At 33.9% G+C, this 19,233-nt stretch overlaps 8 non-coding genes across 8 annotated transcripts; all 8 read right to left on the bottom strand.

The window, feature by feature from the left end:
- Positions 1-1,326: 1,326 nt before the first annotated feature.
- LOC127703336 (U4 spliceosomal RNA) lies at positions 1,327-1,465 on the bottom strand. The gene has a single exon (XR_007982934.1). It is a non-coding gene; the product is annotated as a U4 spliceosomal RNA (small nuclear RNA).
- A 933-nt stretch (positions 1,466-2,398) lies between these two features.
- Positions 2,399-2,537, bottom strand: LOC127703337 (U4 spliceosomal RNA). Its single transcript, XR_007982936.1, has one exon. It is a non-coding gene; the product is annotated as a U4 spliceosomal RNA (small nuclear RNA).
- A 906-nt stretch (positions 2,538-3,443) lies between these two features.
- LOC127703338 (U4 spliceosomal RNA) lies at positions 3,444-3,582 on the bottom strand. Its single transcript, XR_007982937.1, has one exon. It is a non-coding gene; the product is annotated as a U4 spliceosomal RNA (small nuclear RNA).
- Positions 3,583-4,487: 905 nt separating this feature from the next.
- Positions 4,488-4,626, bottom strand: LOC127703339 (U4 spliceosomal RNA). Its single transcript, XR_007982938.1, has one exon. It is a non-coding gene; the product is annotated as a U4 spliceosomal RNA (small nuclear RNA).
- A 922-nt stretch (positions 4,627-5,548) lies between these two features.
- LOC127703340 (U4 spliceosomal RNA) lies at positions 5,549-5,687 on the bottom strand. Its single transcript, XR_007982939.1, has one exon. It is a non-coding gene; the product is annotated as a U4 spliceosomal RNA (small nuclear RNA).
- Positions 5,688-6,704: 1,017 nt separating this feature from the next.
- On the bottom strand, positions 6,705-6,843 carry LOC127703343 (U4 spliceosomal RNA). The gene has a single exon (XR_007982941.1). It is a non-coding gene; the product is annotated as a U4 spliceosomal RNA (small nuclear RNA).
- Positions 6,844-7,755: 912 nt separating this feature from the next.
- Positions 7,756-7,894, bottom strand: LOC127703344 (U4 spliceosomal RNA). The gene has a single exon (XR_007982942.1). It is a non-coding gene; the product is annotated as a U4 spliceosomal RNA (small nuclear RNA).
- Positions 7,895-8,895: 1,001 nt separating this feature from the next.
- On the bottom strand, positions 8,896-9,034 carry LOC127703345 (U4 spliceosomal RNA). The gene has a single exon (XR_007982943.1). It is a non-coding gene; the product is annotated as a U4 spliceosomal RNA (small nuclear RNA).
- Between the last annotated feature and the right edge of the window lie 10,199 nt (positions 9,035-19,233).

Raw genomic sequence — 19,233 nt, forward strand, 5'->3', positions numbered from 1 at the left:
ATAGTATTCTGGACAATGCTGAAAGTAAAGAAATGCTGATACCGACGTTTATATTTCAATAAAAAAGACAGGAAATATATATAAAAAAATCAAATCTAATCAAAAGATAAAATCCCTTTCAACTCACCAATGCACGATTGATCCTATAAATAAAAAGTGTCCGTGTAATACATGTTCAAATAGGCAGCAAATCTTGATGAAAATCATTCAACTTATGTCACCAATTTTGGACGGTAAGCTGCGATTGGATCATATTGTGACACGTGTTTGATCCTGACCAACACTATTAGAGACATATATAAAAACCTATAAGCATAATTTTTTTTTTTAAAAATCCAAAATATATGCCTATATTGGTGATTTTAACAAGACAAAATCGATTTTTTCGTACCATTTCATTCACTAATGAAATAGGAAATTCATTCTTTTTATATTGTTATTGAATTTATATATTTGGGAGCAAACTTACGATTTTTATTATTTTTTTAAGGCGGAATGGGGGAATGGAATGACACATCCTGCATGTTTTCAACAAAAAAGAATCAAGCCTGTTTATTTTAAATTTATATTAACCCCCAGACCCCCTTTCCGTTTTCCCCCAAATAAAAATCAAATGTTAGCTTGCTTACCTCTGAAATCTTTTTCATACATTACTTACTTGCGAAGATGCATTTTTAAAAGTCTCAAATGTGTACGACATTCATCTTTTACTTCACATGGTTCTTTTTTTATGAAATTATTAGATTCTTGAATTTCTTTAGAAAAAACTATAGGATGAAGGGAATTGAAAAAAAAGTGTGTTTAAACTGTCTTACTGTAACTTACATTAACTGGTATATGGCCATTTAAGTTTCGAATCTGTTAAATTTTGCTACCTCTTCTACATGCAAAATGTACTACTTCTTTCTTGAAACGTCGTACAAGTCAGATACAAAACAAAGGTAACAAAAAACAGGCCGGAAACAAACTGCCGAATAGTTTTTCTGCACTCGTAGTCAGGTCAAGGTCCTCGGCTATCGCCTCGGACCTTCACCTGACTACTCGTGCAGAAAAACTATCCGGCAACGCTTGTTACCGGCCTGTTTCTTTGTTACCTTTGTATTGTATCTAATACATAATTTAGATCAACCTATTAAATGTAGAGTACTTCAATGCACCTCATTTAACCTAAAAGAATGAGATCATGAGGATTGGTGTTTCGCCAAATTGTGTCATCTGATCTTTATCTTTACCTTAAAGAAAAATACATGAATTTTGCAGCATTTAGTGATATGATTCAAAGCTGATTGTTCAGTCAACTATTCTATATTATATTGTTGATTATTGCCTCCGTAGAGGCGTTCAGAAATTGCGACTGCTGCCGTATTTCAGGCATCAGCGCGGGGTATTGGGTATAGTTTTCAACTAGCAATAACCACGCCTCGGATAAACCTCATCGGCTATGGTACCGCCACTGCGCAAAGCTAATGAGTAATGTACAGTGTACACTGTTTGTTTTAAACTACATTTACTTAATCAAAGGTGTGCATGTGACTTTATTCCGTGCAAATGTTTAGTTGACTAATATTGGTCTACCTTTTGTACTTCGCATAAATTTAAATTTCAAAGAATTCCATCCTATTTCAATTTCCTTACAATGACAAATGGCCGTTATAGTTAAGAAATTCACAAGTTTGTATAGTGGCTATATTAAAGGGGAAATAATCTCTCAGTCAACTACGTAGGGTATACGCATACGGTCTCTCAGATTGATGGACGGATTGGTGTTTAACGTCCAGTGGTAAATATTACATGCATAGCAGGATGAGAACATGGAAATACCTGAATTTTAAGATCTTTTATCGATAATTTACGATGATGTTTACATTTGTCGATAAAATCTGCACCGAAGCACTGAAGAAAAATCTATTCATATTTTAATGTTATTGGGTTTTTTTCAAGAAGGGGGGGGGGGGGGGAGGGGGGGGAAGGGGGGGGGGGGGACTGTGGAGTTTGGATATTTTGCTAAATATAATGCTCATAGTGCTTTACAATCTATCAAAAACATCAAAAGTAGCATTCATTCTTGAAAACAGATGATGACAATGATGAAATTCTCTGTTTTATAATGCTTGATGCATCAAAAATATGTTGTTCGTTTTCACATGTTCAGTCACAACACTCACCTGAAAGGAGGATATATATATACAATTTAGATCAACCTATTAAATGTAGAGTACTTCAATGCACCTCATTTAACCTAAAAGAATGAGATCATGCGGATTGGTGTTTCGCCAAATTGTGTCATCTGATCTTTATCTTTACCTTAAAGAAAAATACATGAATTTTGCAGCATTTAGTGATATGATTCAAAGCTGATTGTTCAGTCAACTATTCTATATTATATTGTTGATTATTGCCTCCGTAGAGGCGTTCAGAAATTGCGACTGCTGCCGTATTTCAGGCATCAGCGCGGGGTATTGGGTATAGTTTTCAACTAGCAATAACCACGCCTCGGATAAACCTCATCGGCTATGGTACCGCCACTGCGCAAAGCTAATGAATAATGTACAGTGTACACAGCTTGTTTTAAACTACATTTACTTAATCAAAGGTGTGCATGTGACTTTATTCCGTGCAAATGTTTAGTTAACTAATATTGGTCTACCTTTTGTACTTCGCATAAATTTAAATTTGAAAGAATTCCATCCTATTTCAATTTCCTTACAATGACAAATGGCCGTTATAGTTAAGAAATTCACAAGTTTGTATAGTGGCTATATTAATGGGGAGATAATCTCTCAGTCAACTACGTAGGGTATACGCATACGGTCTCTCAGATGGATGGACGGATTGGTGTTTAACGTCCAGTGGTAAATGTTACATGCATAGCAGGATGAGAACATGGAAATACCTGAATTTTAAGATCTTTTAGCGATAATTTACGATGATGTTTACATTTGTCGATAAAATCTGCACCGAAGCACTGAAGAAAAATCTATTCATATTTTAATGTTATTGGGTTTTTTTCAAGAAGGGGGGGGGGGGGGACTGTGGAGTTTGGATATTTTGCTAAATATAATGCTCATAGTGCTTTACAATCTATCAAAAACATCAAAAGTAGCATTCATTCTTGAAAACAGATGATGACAATGATGAAATTCTCTGTTTTATAATGCTTGATGCATCAAAAATATGTTGTTCGTTTTCACATGTTCAGTCACAACACTCACCTGAAAGGAGGGTATATATACTAAGTATACAATTTAGATCAACCTAGAGTACTTCAATGCATCTCATTTAACCTAAAAGAATGAGATCATGCGGATTGGTGTTTCGCCAAATTGTGTCATCTGATCTTTATCTTTACCTTAAAGAAAAATACATGAATTTTGCAGCATTTAGTGATATGATTCAAAGCTGATTGTTCAGTCAACTATTCTATATTATATTGTTGATTATTGCCTCCGTAGAGGCGTTCAGAAATTGCGACTGCTGCCGTATTTCAGGCATCAGCGCGGGGTATTGGGTATAGTTTTCAACTAGCAATAACCACGCCTCGGATAAACCTCATCGGCTATGGTACCGCCACTGCGCAAAGCTAATGAATAATGTATAGTGTACAATGTTTGTTTTAAACTACATTTACTTAATCAAAGGTGTGCATGTGACTTTATTCCGTGCAAATGTTTAGTTAACTAATATTGGTCTACCTTTTGTACTTCGCATAAATTTAAATTTCAAAGAATTCCATCCTATTTCAATTTCCTTACAATGACAAATGGCCGTTATAGTTAAGAAATTCACAAGTTTGTATAGTGGCTATATTAATGGGGAGATAAAAGTCAACTACGTAGGGTATACGCATAAGGTCTCTCAGATGGATGGACGGATTGGTGTTTAACGTCCAGTGGTAAATGTTACATGCATAGCAGGATGAGAACATGGAAATACCTGAATTTTAAGATCTTTTAGCGATAATTTACGATGATGTTTACATTTGTCGATAAAATCTGCACCGAAGCACTGAAGAAAAATCTATTCTTATTTTAATGTTATTGGGTTTTTTTCAAGAAGGGGGGGGGGACTGTGGAGTTTGGATATTTTGCTAAATATAATGCTCATAGTGCTTTACAATCTATCAAAAACATCAAAAGTAGCATTCATTCTTGAAAACAGATGATGACAATGATGAAATCGTCTGTTTTATAATGCTTGATGCATCAAAAATATATTGTTCGTTTTCACATGTTCAGTCACAACACTCACCTGAAAGGAGGATATATATATATATGTATAATTTAGATCAACCTATTAAATGTAGAGTACTTCAATGCACCTCATTTAACCTAAAAGAATGAGATCATGCGGATTGGTGTTTCGCCAAATTGTGTCATCTGATCTTTATCTTTACCTAAAAGAAAAAAACATGAATTTTGCAGCATTTAGTGATATGATTCAAAGCTGATTGTTCAGTCAACTATTCTATATTATATTGTTGATTATTGCCTCCGTAGAGGCGTTCAGAAATTGCGACTGCTGCCGTATTTCAGGCATCAGCGCGGGGTATTGGGTATAGTTTTCAACTAGCAATAACCACGCCTCGGATAAACCTCATCGGCTATGGTACCGCCACTGCGCAAAGCTAATGAATAATGTACAATGTACACTGTTTGTTTTAAACTACATTTACTTAATCAAAGGTGTGCATGTGACTTTATTCCGTGCAAATGTTTAGTTAACTTATATTGGTCTACCTTTTGTACTTCGCATTAATTTAAATTTCAAAGAATTCCATTCTATTTCAATTTCCTTACAATGACAAATGGCCGTTATAGTTAAGAAATTCACAAGTTTGTATAGTGGCTATATTAATGGGGAGATAATCTCTCAGTCAACTACGTAGGGTATACGCATACGGTCTCTCAGATGGATGGACGGATTGGTGTTTAACGTCCAGTGGTAAATGTTACATGCATAGCAGGATGAGAACATGGAAATACCTGAATTTTAAGATCTTTTAGCGATAATTTACGATGATGTTTACATTTGTCGATAAAATCTGCACCGAAGCACTGAAGAAAAATCTATTCTTATTTTAATGTTATTGGGTTTTTTTCAAGAAGGGGGGGGGGGGGGGGGGACTGTGGAGTTTGGATATTTTGCTAAATATAATGCTCATAGTGCTTTACAATCTATCAAAAACATCAAAAGTAGCATTCATTCTTGAGAACAGATGATGACAATGATGAAATTCTCTGTTTTATAATGCTTGATGCATCAAAAATATGTTGTTCGTTTTCACATGTTCAGTCACAACACTCACCTGAAAGGAGGATATATATATATATATATGTATAATTTAGATCAACCTATTAAATGTAGAGTACTTCAATGCACCTCATTTAACCTAAAAGAATGAGATCATGCGGATTGGTGTTTCGCCAAATTGTGTCATCTGATCTTTATCTTTACCTAAAAGAAAAAAACATGAATTTTGCAGCATTTAGTGATATGATTCAAAGCTGATTGTTCAGTCAACTATTCTATATTATATTGTTGATTATTGCCTCCGTAGAGGCGTTCAGAAATTGCGACTGCTGCCGTATTTCAGGCATCAGCGCGGGGTATTGGGTATAGTTTTCAACTAGCAATAACCACGCCTCGGATAAACCTCATCGGCTATGGTACCGCCACTGCGCAAAGCTAATGAATAATGTACAGTGTACACTGTTTGTTTTAAACTACATTTACTTAATCAAAGGTGTGCATGTGACTTTATTCCGTGCAAATGTTTAGTTAACTAATATTGGTCTACCTTTTGTACTTCGCGTTAATTTAAATTTCAAAGAATTCCATCCTATTTCAATTTCCTTACAATGACAAATGGCCGTTATAGTTAAGAAATTCACAAGTTTGTATAGTGGCTATATTAATGGGGAGATAATCTCTCAGTCAACTACGTAGGGTATACGCATACGGTCTCTCAGATGGATGGACGGATTGGTGTTTAACGTCCAGTGGTAAATGTTACATGCATAGCAGGATGAGAACATGGAAATACCTGAATTTTAAGATCTTTTAGCGATAATTTACGATGATGTTTACATTTGTCGATAAAATCTGCACCGAAGCACTGAAGAAAAATCTATTCATATTTTAATGTTATTGGGTTTTTTTCAAGAAGGGGGGGGGGGGGGGGGGGGGGGGGGGGGGGACTGTGGAGTTTGGATATTTTGCTAAATATAATGCTCATAGTGCTTTACAATCTATCAAAAACATCAAAAGTAGCATTCATTCTTCAAAACAGATGATGACAATGATGAAATCGTCTGTTTTATAATGCTTGATGCATCAAATATATGTTGTTCATTTTCACATGTTCATTCACAACACTCACCTGAAAGGAGGATATATATATATATAATTTAGATCAACCTATTAAATGTAGAGTACTTCAATGCACATCATTTAACCTAAAAGAATGAGATCATGCGGATTGGTGTTTCGCCAAGTTGTGTCATCTGCGACACTTTTCACAAAAAATTTATCGAAGGTTATACTGAAATGTGTATGACTTACGAGTATTTTTACTCTTTAGATTTTCTGTGAAAAGAGTCGCAGATCTTTATCTTTACCTAAAAGAAAAATACATGAATTTTGCAGCATTTAGTGATATAATTCAAAGCATATTGTTCAGTCATCTATTCTATATTATATTATTGCCTCCGTAGAGGCGTTCAGAAATTGCGACTGCTGCCGTATTTCAGGCATCAGCGCGGGGTATTGGGTATAGTTTTCAACTAGCAATAACCACGCCTCGGATAAACCTCATCGGCTATGGTACCGCCACTGCGCAAAGCTAATGAATAATGTACAGTGTACAATGTTTGTTTTAAACTACATTTACTTAATCAAAGGTGTGCATGTGACTTTATTCCGTGCAAATTTTTAGTTAACTAATATTGGTCTACCTTTTGTACTTCGCATAAATTTAGATTTTAAAGAATTTCATCCTATTTCAATTTCCTTACAATGACAAATGGCCGTTATAGTTAAGAAATTCACAAGTTTGTATAGTGGCTATATTAATGGGGAGATAATCTCTCAGTCAACTACGTAGGGTATACGCATACGGTCTCTCAGATGGATGGACGGATTGGTGTTTAACGTCCAGTGGTAAATGTTACATGCATAGCAGGATGAGAACATGGAAATACCTGAATTTTAAGATCTTTTAGCGATAATTTACGATGATGTTTACATTTGTCGATAAAATCTGCACCGAAGCACTGAAGAAAAATCTATTCTTATTTTAATGTTATTGGGTTTTTTTCAAGAAGGGGGGGGGGACTGTGGAGTTTGGATATTTTGCTAAATATAATGCTCATAGTGCTTTACAATCTATCAAAAACATCAAAAGTAGCATTCATTCTTGAGAACAGATGATGACAATGATGAAATTCTCTGTTTTATAATGCTTGATGCATCAAAAATATGTTGTTCGTTTTCACATGTTCAGTCACAACACTCACCTGAAAGGAGGATATATATATATATATGTATAATTTAGATCAACCTATTAAATGTAGAGTACTTCAATGCACCTCATTTAACCTAAAAGAATGAGATCATGCGGATTGGTGTTTCGCCAAATTGTGTCATCTGATCTTTATCTTTACCTAAAAGAAAAAAACATGAATTTTGCAGCATTTAGTGATATGATTCAAAGCTGATTGTTCAGTCAACTATTCTATATTATATTGTTGATTATTGCCTCCGTAGAGGCGTTCAGAAATTGCGACTGCTGCCGTATTTCAGGCATCAGCGCGGGGTATTGGGTATAGTTTTCAACTAGCAATAACCACGCCTCGGATAAACCTCATCGGCTATGGTACCGCCACTGCGCAAAGCTAATGAATAATGTACAGTGTACACTGTTTGTTTTAAACTACATTTACTTAATCAAAGGTGTGCATGTGACTTTATTCCGTGCAAATGTTTAGTTAACTAATATTGGTCTACCTTTTGTACTTCGCGTTAATTTAAATTTCAAAGAATTCCATCCTATTTCAATTTCCTTACAATGACAAATGGCCGTTATAGTTAAGAAATTCACAAGTTTGTATAGTGGCTATATTAATGGGGAGATAATCTCTCAGTCAACTACGTAGGGTATACGCATACGGTCTCTCAGATGGATGGACGGATTGGTGTTTAACGTCCAGTGGTAAATGTTACATGCATAGCAGGATGAGAACATGGAAATACCTGAATTTTAAGATCTTTTAGCGATAATTTACGATGATGTTTACATTTGTCGATAAAATCTGCACCGAAGCACTGAAGAAAAATCTATTCATATTTTAATGTTATTGGGTTTTTTTCAAGAAGGGGGGGGGGGGGGGACTGTGGAGTTTGGATATTTTGCTAAATATAATGCTCATAGTGCTTTACAATCTATCAAAAACATCAAAAGTAGCATTCATTCTTCAAAACAGATGATGACAATGATGAAATCGTCTGTTTTATAATGCTTGATGCATCAAATATATGTTGTTCATTTTCACATGTTCATTCACAACACTCACCTGAAAGGAGGATATATATATATATAATTTAGATCAACCTATTAAATGTAGAGTACTTCAATGCACATCATTTAACCTAAAAGAATGAGATCATGCGGATTGGTGTTTCGCCAAGTTGTGTCATCTGCGACACTTTTCACAAAAAATTTATCGAAGGTTATATTGAAATGTGTATGACTTACGAGTATTTTTACTCTTTAGATTTTCTGTGAAAAGAGTCGCAGATCTTTATCTTTACCTAAAAGAAAAATACATGAATTTTGCAGCATTTAGTGATATAATTCAAAGCATATTGTTCAGTCATCTATTCTATATTATATTATTGCCTCCGTAGAGGCGTTCAGAAATTGCGACTGCTGCCGTATTTCAGGCATCAGCGCGGGGTATTGGGTATAGTTTTCAACTAGCAATAACCACGCCTCGGATAAACCTCATCGGCTATGGTACCGCCACTGCGCAAAGCTAATGAATAATGTACAGTGTACAATGTTTGTTTTAAACTACATTTACTTAATCAAAGGTGTGCATGTGACTTTATTCCGTGCAAATTTTTAGTTAACTAATATTGGTCTACCTTTTGTACTTCGCATAAATTTAGATTTTAAAGAATTTCATCCTATTTCAATTTCCTTACAATGACAAATGGCCGTTATAGTTAAGAAATTCACAAGTTTGTATAGTGGCTATATTAATGGGGAGATAATTTCACAGTCAACTACGTAGGGTATATACGCATACGGTCTCTCAGATGGATGGACGGATTGGTGTTTAACGTCCAGTGGTAAATATTACATGCATAGCAGGACATGTCGATGTGATATAAATATAAATATAAGCTAGCCTTGCTTTTTAATACACTAACAGCTAAGTCGGATTTTTACAAATAAACTAGTTCATAAGGTTCCGCAGGAAGACACGTAAACTAATTATGGTCATGTATAACCTTATCTTTGGCACGCATTATTCTGGATCCGAGCTCATCCGTACATATATTGCTCTGACTCTAAATTGCCATGCCCACGTGCCTAGCAGCTCGAGAACTCTCGATGAAAAGATATAAACGCATGTCACGTGGCAGTTCATTCATTTGACCATTCCTTAAGTTAATCATTACTCCTCTGTAAAACGGAATAAAGGCGAAAAAACTGAACGAAATTCATAAAAAGGTATATAAATAAAAAAAAAAATTTGAACAAAATATCTAGATTTCTAATTCCCTGTCCAACCTCTGTTCGAGTCGGGTAACTGGATAAACAAAAGAAAGCTTTTATTTTCTTCAAAGAGCTGGATTTGTTATCATTTAAATGACACAACTATAAGTTTCGTGTGTCTTTGTTTATTGGATGGGTATACGTAGAGCGGGTAATGGGGTACATGGCGTATCTTACTTACAGATGCTGCTTGCTAGTTATAAGTAGCCGCTGACACAGATGTCTTTGGGAGACCTGAAAATACTGAGTCAAATCCAAGGATTCAAATAAACTGATGAGTCTTTATTTCTTGGTCGCAAATGGTAGAGTAATGCTAATCAGGAAAACAAGTGAATCCATGAATTTTAACTATTTCTCAGGTTTAGGTCAATAATTTTATACTAGTAAAGTATTTATTTTTCTAGCCCTAACAAAAGAACTAATTGAGAGGCAACGTTTAGCTAGCTATAAAAAAAGGTTCAATCCATCATTTTCTACATGAAGAGTTGCCTGTACCAAGTTAGGAATATGACAGTTGTCAGTTTTCTATTCATTTGATGTGTTTGAGCTTTTGATTTTGTCATTTGATAAGAGACTTTCCGATTTGAATTTTCCTTTGAGTTCGGTAAATTTTTGTTATTTTACTTGTTGACATTACGTAATGTGATATGTTGTCTTACCTTTTCACAGACGACATAATTCATACTAGAACACTTGTAAATAATCTATTCTTTGTCTAGTAAACCTAAAAGTTATTTTCATGTTTGCTAGATAATAAACTTTTATTCAATGTTTATACGAAAACTTCAAAATGCTTAAGCCAAATAAATAAATGTGTGTAAAGTCTTAGTATCTAGACAACAAAACTAAATTTTAAAAATGTCAAAACTAAAACTATATTTTGCTAAAAAGGGTCAATTTCTCATGAATTACTTTCATACTTGGGCCATATTCCAAAGGTCCTTCAAACTTTACTAAAATCTACAATATCATTACATTGCATGTAAAGGTGGAGATCCCGTATTTTGATAAAAATGGAGGGGCAGAAAGACAACGTTGGGAGTGGGACTTGTATGAAGTATATGCATTAACCATATTTATATGTGGCTCCTTAATGCGGCCAGGGTCCTTAGGTCCCCCTTTTGCCGCCTCTGCATTATATTGAATTCAATATATTTTTTTTTTCATTTTCACAATGACTATTTATTATAAGGTGATCACATTTCGGTATAAATCTATGATTGAAGAACATGTCAGCCTACATGTTTCTCCTTTAAATGCACGATTTATTGCTCTATTGATTATTAGAAACACGTACAACCTACGTACGTTTATAGTGAAAAAATGGTATCCTTAATTTCAAGTTACAGCAACCAATGGTATATGTATCATATAACAGTAAAGCAAGTTTACCAGCAAGGTGTATAACAAACTTATTTTTTGCTAATAAATTTGCTAATTTATATTAGAAGTAAAATTTTAAAATAAAATATGAATTCTTTTAAATATGCAAAATTAAATGGTTTAAATTTACATTGTAGTTTGCATTTCAAAGGAATATTAAGGTTTAGTGGAAATGAGATAAGGGGAGGTAATCTAAAAATTCGCTTGTTCGATAATAAATTTATTTTCATACTTATAGGTACGATATGGTTAAAATTTGCCCGAAAATAACTATTTGAGATTTTGAATGAACTGTTGAATCTATGTATTAAAAAAGGGAGGAAGATGAAAAAAACCACTATGTATACGCAATCATAGGTTTGAACGTTGTTTTCAATTTAGACTTGTTTATATTTTTTCGTTTGGGCTTGTATTATATTTGCCTTTGGGTTTATATGATCCGTTCATCCTATTTTGACTCTTTCAAAATTCAAGAAGTGGGGTACATTATATGGCCTTCCAAATACCGTTTCGATTCCTAACATCACTGAAGAGACATTAATTGTCGAAATCCGGAAATGTAGCCGTACAAAGTTTTGCACCTCATGTTTGCGGTATACCATCTTATCCGCAAGTTTATTGTTTTCTGTTTGGTAATAAATTATTAATGAAGATCTATTTTGTTACATCTTGTGATCCGTTTATTTGGCAATCGCCAATGGCAGTCAGCAGGGTTTAAGAACATCAGTTGTTCGACCTGCTAGTCAAATGCGTTTTGTTAAAATATACTTTTTCACTCATTTGGTCTTTTGGAAAATGTTGTTTGTGCTGTATTTAGACCCCTCTACCAAGAAATTTGTTTTGCATGCACACGTATAAAAATTGCGGTTTTTATCCAACGCAATCATAGGCCGTTTGAATGTTGTTTTCAATTCAGACTTGTATATATATATTTATAATATACATAGCATTAATATGATAGCTTTTGCATATGTGTAATGAACGGAAGTACACAAGCCATAATTTCCCACCCGGGCTGATAACCCATATCAGGGGCGTCTCGTGCAAAAAACCCATAACAGTGCCTCTCGTGCAAGTTACTTCCGGTATTTCCGGTATCGTATGTTTACTTTTCCATTGTGGCGTCAGATATTTTTTATTATCACATATTTTGTACTGATATGTACGTTTTTGCATGGCCAATAATAGCCGGAAGTCAAGGTTGGTTATCAGCCCTCGGAGCCAATATCGATATCAGCCCTTGAAATCTATATCGAACCCCCGAGTTTAACTTCCGGTAACCTGTCAATCAAAAACTATTTGTAAACAAGTTGTCATCCGAAGCAGTTAGACGATCAGGAGAGGTTTCTCACAGATCAAATGACGATGTATGTTAATTCATACAAGAAATGAAAAATGAGAACACAATGAAAAGAAATTTAGAAATTTACGAATCTGCTGTAGTAGATAAAATGTAAAAAATCAACAGTGGAAATCACAAACGTTCCCGTAAAATTTGGACGTCATAAAGAATTTAGAAAATATATGACGCCACAATGAAAAAGTGATTGTTGTATGACATCGAAAGTTCAAGCGGAACATATTTCCAAATCATAGTAGCGATATGGTGTATTCTTCGTCAGCATTAATTGGAAATGTAACACTTTAAGTCGTTTAATATTTACAATTATCACATATTTGTTACGAATACGTTGGGTTTTGTATATGTAATAACCTCAAAATTGCCCGGGGCAAAAAAGAGGTTATTGGTTATTGTGCCCTGATTCCAAATGACGTGACGTCATTACGTCCTTAACGACAATGGCGAACAATGACGGTGCTCGTTTCATCGCAGTGGAGGAAAGCGATACGGCAGACTTTGTAGAGCAAATGTGCCCTAATTCCAAATTCCGAAATAAGTGGAAATGTGACAATAAATTTCTATGGAGTAAATGATAAAAACTAAATTTGAAAATGTGACAAAACTTTTGTGATAAAATTTTTAAGATTTTACCTGTTATATTTCATTAAATTGTTATAATTGAAATTTTTTCTCTTTTCTGCAGAACTTAAATATGTGATAAATAGATTATAACATGTCTTTCCATATTGGCCCTGGTATCATCCCTCGACCCATATCGGCCCTCGGCTAAAGCCTCGAGGCCGATATGGGAGTCTCGGGATGATACCAGGGCCAATATGGAAAAGGACATGTTATAATCTATACTTCTGGGAATTAATATAAATTGTTAGTTATTTGTAAAATTTTCACAAAACTTTGTTTACTCACTGGGATACGAACTTTGTTAACTCACTGTGATACATTTTTTAAATTTTTTTCGTTAAATGTTTTTTTGAATTTTTGTTGAAAATATCAAACATAATTTGGTATATGCTACCTTTTTTCTCGTGCTTGAAAATATGTGATAAATAGATTAGTACATGTCATTTTCCATATGGTCCGTGGTATCAGCCCACGACCCATATCAAGCCCTCTGGTTTGATATGGGAGTCTAGGGCTGATACCAGGGCCAATATGGAAAATGCCATGTAATAATCTATAATTATGACGTCAAAATTTACGGGAACTTTTGTGATGTCCAGTAATGGCGGACAAATAGCGATAAGGTTTATTGGATCCAGTGGTAAATCTGTTTGTACAGAACCAGCTGTTATTGAAAAACAGATGTTAACATGGCTAAATCTAATGATATAGATTTTCAAAATGATGCTAGTTTACAATTAGTACTTGCTAACAATTGCCATTGACAATTATGAATCATCTCATATAGTACAACATGTAGTAATAATGATCATAAAACTGTAAATACTTCCTCCATGCTTCCAGCTTCCAAATTTTTAATGTTTCAAAATGCCTCTATAGGAAATGGTACCATAATATATATGGAGGTAGTGATGCTTTTGTTGGACAATTATAGTGTATTTGTTGGATTCATGATTTAACTTCTTTAAAAAGTTTTTGACTGTTTTAGTTATTTTATATATATATATATATATATATATATATATATATATATATATATATAAAGTAAAATAACAAAAAATACCGAACTCCAAGGAAAATTCAAAACGGAAAGTCTCTTGTCAAATGGCAAAATATGACTGTTGATAGATCTATGGCTTTTAGAGCAGGTGATAAAAGGTATATTTAAATATTCAAAACTTCAACTTGATTTTATCACAACTCTATATATTCATTATGGAAATTTTACCGTCACTACCTGTGGGAATAAAGATAGAAAGTGGTATATCACGCCAAACCTTTTCCGGAAGTAGTATTTTAAAAGCTATAGCAATTAAAGTAATTGTCCTTCAAGTCATTGCACTACCTTCCTTTACTTTTTATAATGTTGCTGCATAAAATCTTATATGAAGTAAAGCCCCTGATATACAGAAAAATGAAGGACGACATAATTTCTTATCAGCGGTTAAAAACTTTGAGCATGCTGTCAATTTAGTAGTAACTGTGACTGAGAATTCGTTGATAAGTTGTGATTTAGTGTATTAAACTAATGTATACCATTTTATTGGTTGAATACTTATGTTCTTGTGCTGATTTTTATTATGTGTTCTTTTTGTGCCTTTTGTTGGTCCACTAATCGAAATAAAAAAAGGGGCAGGTTGACATCTCAAAAAAGCTAGTTAAACCCATCAAATATTCGTGTGCCTATCCCAAGTCAGATACCCTTTCCTCTTGTCACATGTCATATATAATCATATACTAATGTTTTATTATGACGATATAACTTGTTGTTGACCACAGACACTATAAGTTTTAAGTCTTGTCTCTAAATAAAGAGGTATGTTTTTAGAGACAAGTGCATGTGTTGAAGACTGATCTTTTCTATTTTTTGTTTAATTCACTTGGTGTTTTTTTTAGAGATTGGGACGATTTGGGGTTTGGCATATGTTACAGAGCTCCTGTCTTTTGGACATCTGTACATATTTTTATGTTGACCTCTAGATGTCCCATAGATGTTTTGTCGTTTGGGTTTCTGCCTCACTGATGTATGTCCCATATCGTATATTCATTGTAATTTTTTTGTCACTCTGCTCTCGGGTCCTGTTGGACAAAATGACTTCATATTTGGAGCAGCAGTTTGACAGTGATATGTTGTAGCGTGTAAGTATTATTCGGATCTGCCACACACCTACTCTAGTTTTCCGATACGTTGAATAACGAGTGGGTGTATGCTTAGATAGACAACGCGTATAACTTCTTGTTTTATTGGATGTTAAAGCAAACACCAATTCATTAATAAGATATAGATATTATAGTTTTTGTTAAATGCAAAGCTGTCATTACATAATGAAACCAATGAATCCGAAATCCTAGTTTTAACGTTTAGCTCCTAACTAATAACACTGTTGTGCTGGGGTACCAGGGTAGTAGTATTATAATTCATACTTCAGATCATTCCCAAAAGAGGCAAAGGCAGCAGAAACAACTGTTCGCATTATGTTTTGTTTTCAGGAAAATCCCTTATTTTGCACCGTTAATCCCATATCAAAACAGAAAAAAAAAGAGATTTAAAGCTACGTGGGGTACTTTTTATTATTCTCGGTAAATAGTTTAAACAAATTTAAAACCTGTATCAAATTAAAATTTGATCTATCCATAAAAATAATTTAAATCTTAAATACACAATCGTCGTTTTACTAAATAAATAAAATAAAACATTACCGAAATTCTCAAATTTCACCACTTTACATATAGGAGGTAAATTATTTAATTAGCATTTAAAACCAGCTCAGATTTCCCATATTAAAATAGGTTAGCAATATATCTAGTTTTGTTTGTTAATTTATCGAACAAATTCCGACTGCTTGTTAAACAAATAAACAAATTTGACTGAAGCAGATAATATACATGCATGCATGTGTATCCTCATCTGCATCGAACAATTTAACAAGATCCTCTTCCATAGCTATGAAGTTTGGTTTTGTGCTAAAATATGGTTGTGCTAAAGAAATATCCCGTTTCCTTACAAAAATCTCGCTATTTAATTAGATATGAGAGCAATCGAACATTTGACCTTTTTTCTAAAATTTGTGCGAATGCAGGAACTAACACGAGCTATATATATATAGTGTTACTCCTCATAATACCAAGAGATAGAACCGTCGATGGGTTTGATGACGAGCTTGTGTTATTTTATTTAAATGAAAGACAAAATTATAAACTTTTGCCAAGTTCACATGTTAATGAAAAACATATCATGGAAATCGAAGTGTCATCAGCGGGATACAATTTTCTGTAGTGTCAAACACGGGTAAACGTTTGAAAATATATATGGAGTCCACGAATAAAAAGGATACCATGCAGCCAGTTGGTAACTTCCAATCTCCTTACGGTAGTACATGGTAGCTTAGCTCGTTGTTTTGTTACTTTACGCTCAGTTATCATTGGGGTTATGAAGTTCGTGGTCAATGATTGAATGCAGGCACGATAACTTTTTCAGATTAGCAGTCAATAAGAAGTTACAATTTTAATTTTCTTCTCGGACCAGTGAAGCGATGTACTTTTAACCAATTTGAAACCACGCCGTCAAAACTGTATAGAATCCAAACAAGGTATACAGCTTTTAGTGTCACCATCTATCGGTTTTATTTTACTTCATTATCACCAAACAAATGTTTCTATACATGATTAAATTTTGTGATTAATCTTTTAAAACTCGAAAGAGCAATAATTCTGTAAAAAAAAAATTATTATCAATCATAATTCTTGTTTAGAATACGGTTATACTCGTTGGAAATTAAATGCTCATTTCTCTGTTAAATGATATCAAAGCTTAGAACTATTGTCAATTGGTAAACATATATCAATTTGAAATTATTCCTTAGCGCAATATGATAATGAGTGTCATGTTTTATTTACTTACACATGAATCCGCATTATGTATCAAAATCAATCAAAAAAAATTTAGTTTCATTTAGACTGTAACTTAATCGTACAAATGAAATTTGTAGTCGAAAACTCAAAGAGAGGCGAAAGATACCAAAGGGACATCAAACTCATAAGTCGAAAATAAACTGACAACGCCATGGCTAAAAAAAGAAAAAGACCAACAGACAAACAGACAAACAGACGAACAATAGTACGCAAAACACAAACTAGAAAACTAAAGACTTAGCAACACGAACCAAAATGTTCTTATTTTCAAGCCAAAATTAATAGGACAATAGATATTTTTACGTTTTATAAAAACGATTAATTTAATTTCTCCGAAAAAAGGTGTAACTTTAAGTCGCGAAAGCCAGACATAAAGATCCATATACATTCCGTTGTTGGGCGTCAACTTATAAGTTCAGTCTGTGGTTATTAAGTCTATACGAAGATCTATACTTTGTTAAACCTCCATGGAATTTTACGACACTTGGACAGAGGCTTCTCTGTGATCAAAAGACAATATACAGGGCAAAACTTTTATGTATACTTTTTTCATATTTCGGTTTTTGATTTTTTTTCGGTTGACATTAAGATATAGTCTATCTAAGGCTTAAGTTTAAGACATTAAGATACAGTCTATCTAAGGCTTAAGTTTTTAAAAATCAACAATTTTCTCAACCCTTCATGGAATTTTATTCACTTGGACGATCAAGCGATAATATCTGGAACAAATGAATTTTTTCTTCATATTTCCTTTTTTTACTGATATATGAACTTAGTTGATTTTGCAATTAACATTTGCAGTCAGTACCAGAAATCAAAGGCGAGACACATGGTTCGGTGGAACCCCTTCACGAAATTTAATACAATCTTGGCCGTATGCTATTAACAATTTTCTTCCAGTTTTGATGCATTCTTGTAGTTTTTTTTCTCCCAGTATTTCAGAAAATGTACATCTTTAGAATATCAGTGTGCAGGTTATGCGGGATGTATAAATATACGCAGCCACGTCCTGTCGGAATTGGCACGTATAAACCGATGTCCCGTGTAGGGATTGTTCCATTCTAGCTGAACGTTTAAGAACCTTGCAATTATACTCTTTGAGTTATCGTAAGGTGTAGTCCAAATAATTATGACGTCTTGAAAGGCTATTTTATTTTTTTGCTTTGACGCCTTCCTGCGACGCACGCAGGAAGGCGTCAGAGCAAAAAAAAATAGCCTTCCAAGACGTAATTATTTGGACTATGTAAGGTGTTGCAAGACATAATCAATTTCTTCCTTTTAAAAAACGATTTCATTTTCCATTGACAGTTGAAGTTCTCGCCCATGCACCATCCTGTTAAACCCACTTTGACGAAGAACCTATATACCTTCAAATTTTATCTCGTTCTGAAAATCACCGCCTCTGTGGTCTCGTGGAAGCTTGCTCGCCGCGAGTGCGGGGGGTAGTGGGTTTTGATCATGTTTTCGTCCTGGATATGCATTTTTAAAATTCGCCACTGGACGTTAAACATCCATTAATCAACATCATCTCATGAATATTCATGAAATAGTTGTCATTGAACGTTAATCAGACTACAATCAGTTATTTAAATCGTAAGGTTAAATCATTTTAACTGTAATCTCCGTGACTTCTCCTGATATAATGCTTCAATCAAACGTTTGTGTCTGGGATCAGTTAATATTGCTGATTAAAGGTGATTAACATATACGACTGTGTTAAATAACTTGTCATCAAGTTTTAATTACTTTAATCTACGAGATATAATCCATATCTGTCATTAAGATTTAAATATATATGTATAGGTTTAGATACAATGCTATTGACCTTGTTCCAAAAGCCTGTATGAAATGTACTACTTAGATAAGTTGGGCTTTAGGGCACAGGTCCAAACAAAATTTCAATAGAAGTATACACATAGGGGTTTAATAATGTATGATGTAGAATATCATTCAGTTTAAATTTTGATGTAAAGACCACAAACCTTTGGGGACATCCGCACAACTTCGTTTTTTACAAGATCAAACAAAAATGTACATCTCTATTTAAAGTTAATTGATTTCATATATTGGACCTGAGTTGTTTAATATGCACTTATCTGCTATACTATATAAGTAAATAAAATGGTTTCAAATAAAACTGTACATCTCTATTAACAGTTAATTGATTTCGTAT

The sequence above is a fragment of the Mytilus californianus genome, unplaced genomic scaffold (assembly GCF_021869535.1).
Source record: "Mytilus californianus isolate M0D057914Y unplaced genomic scaffold, xbMytCali1.0.p SCAF_5, whole genome shotgun sequence".
Lineage (NCBI taxonomy): Eukaryota > Metazoa > Mollusca > Bivalvia > Mytilida > Mytilidae > Mytilus > Mytilus californianus.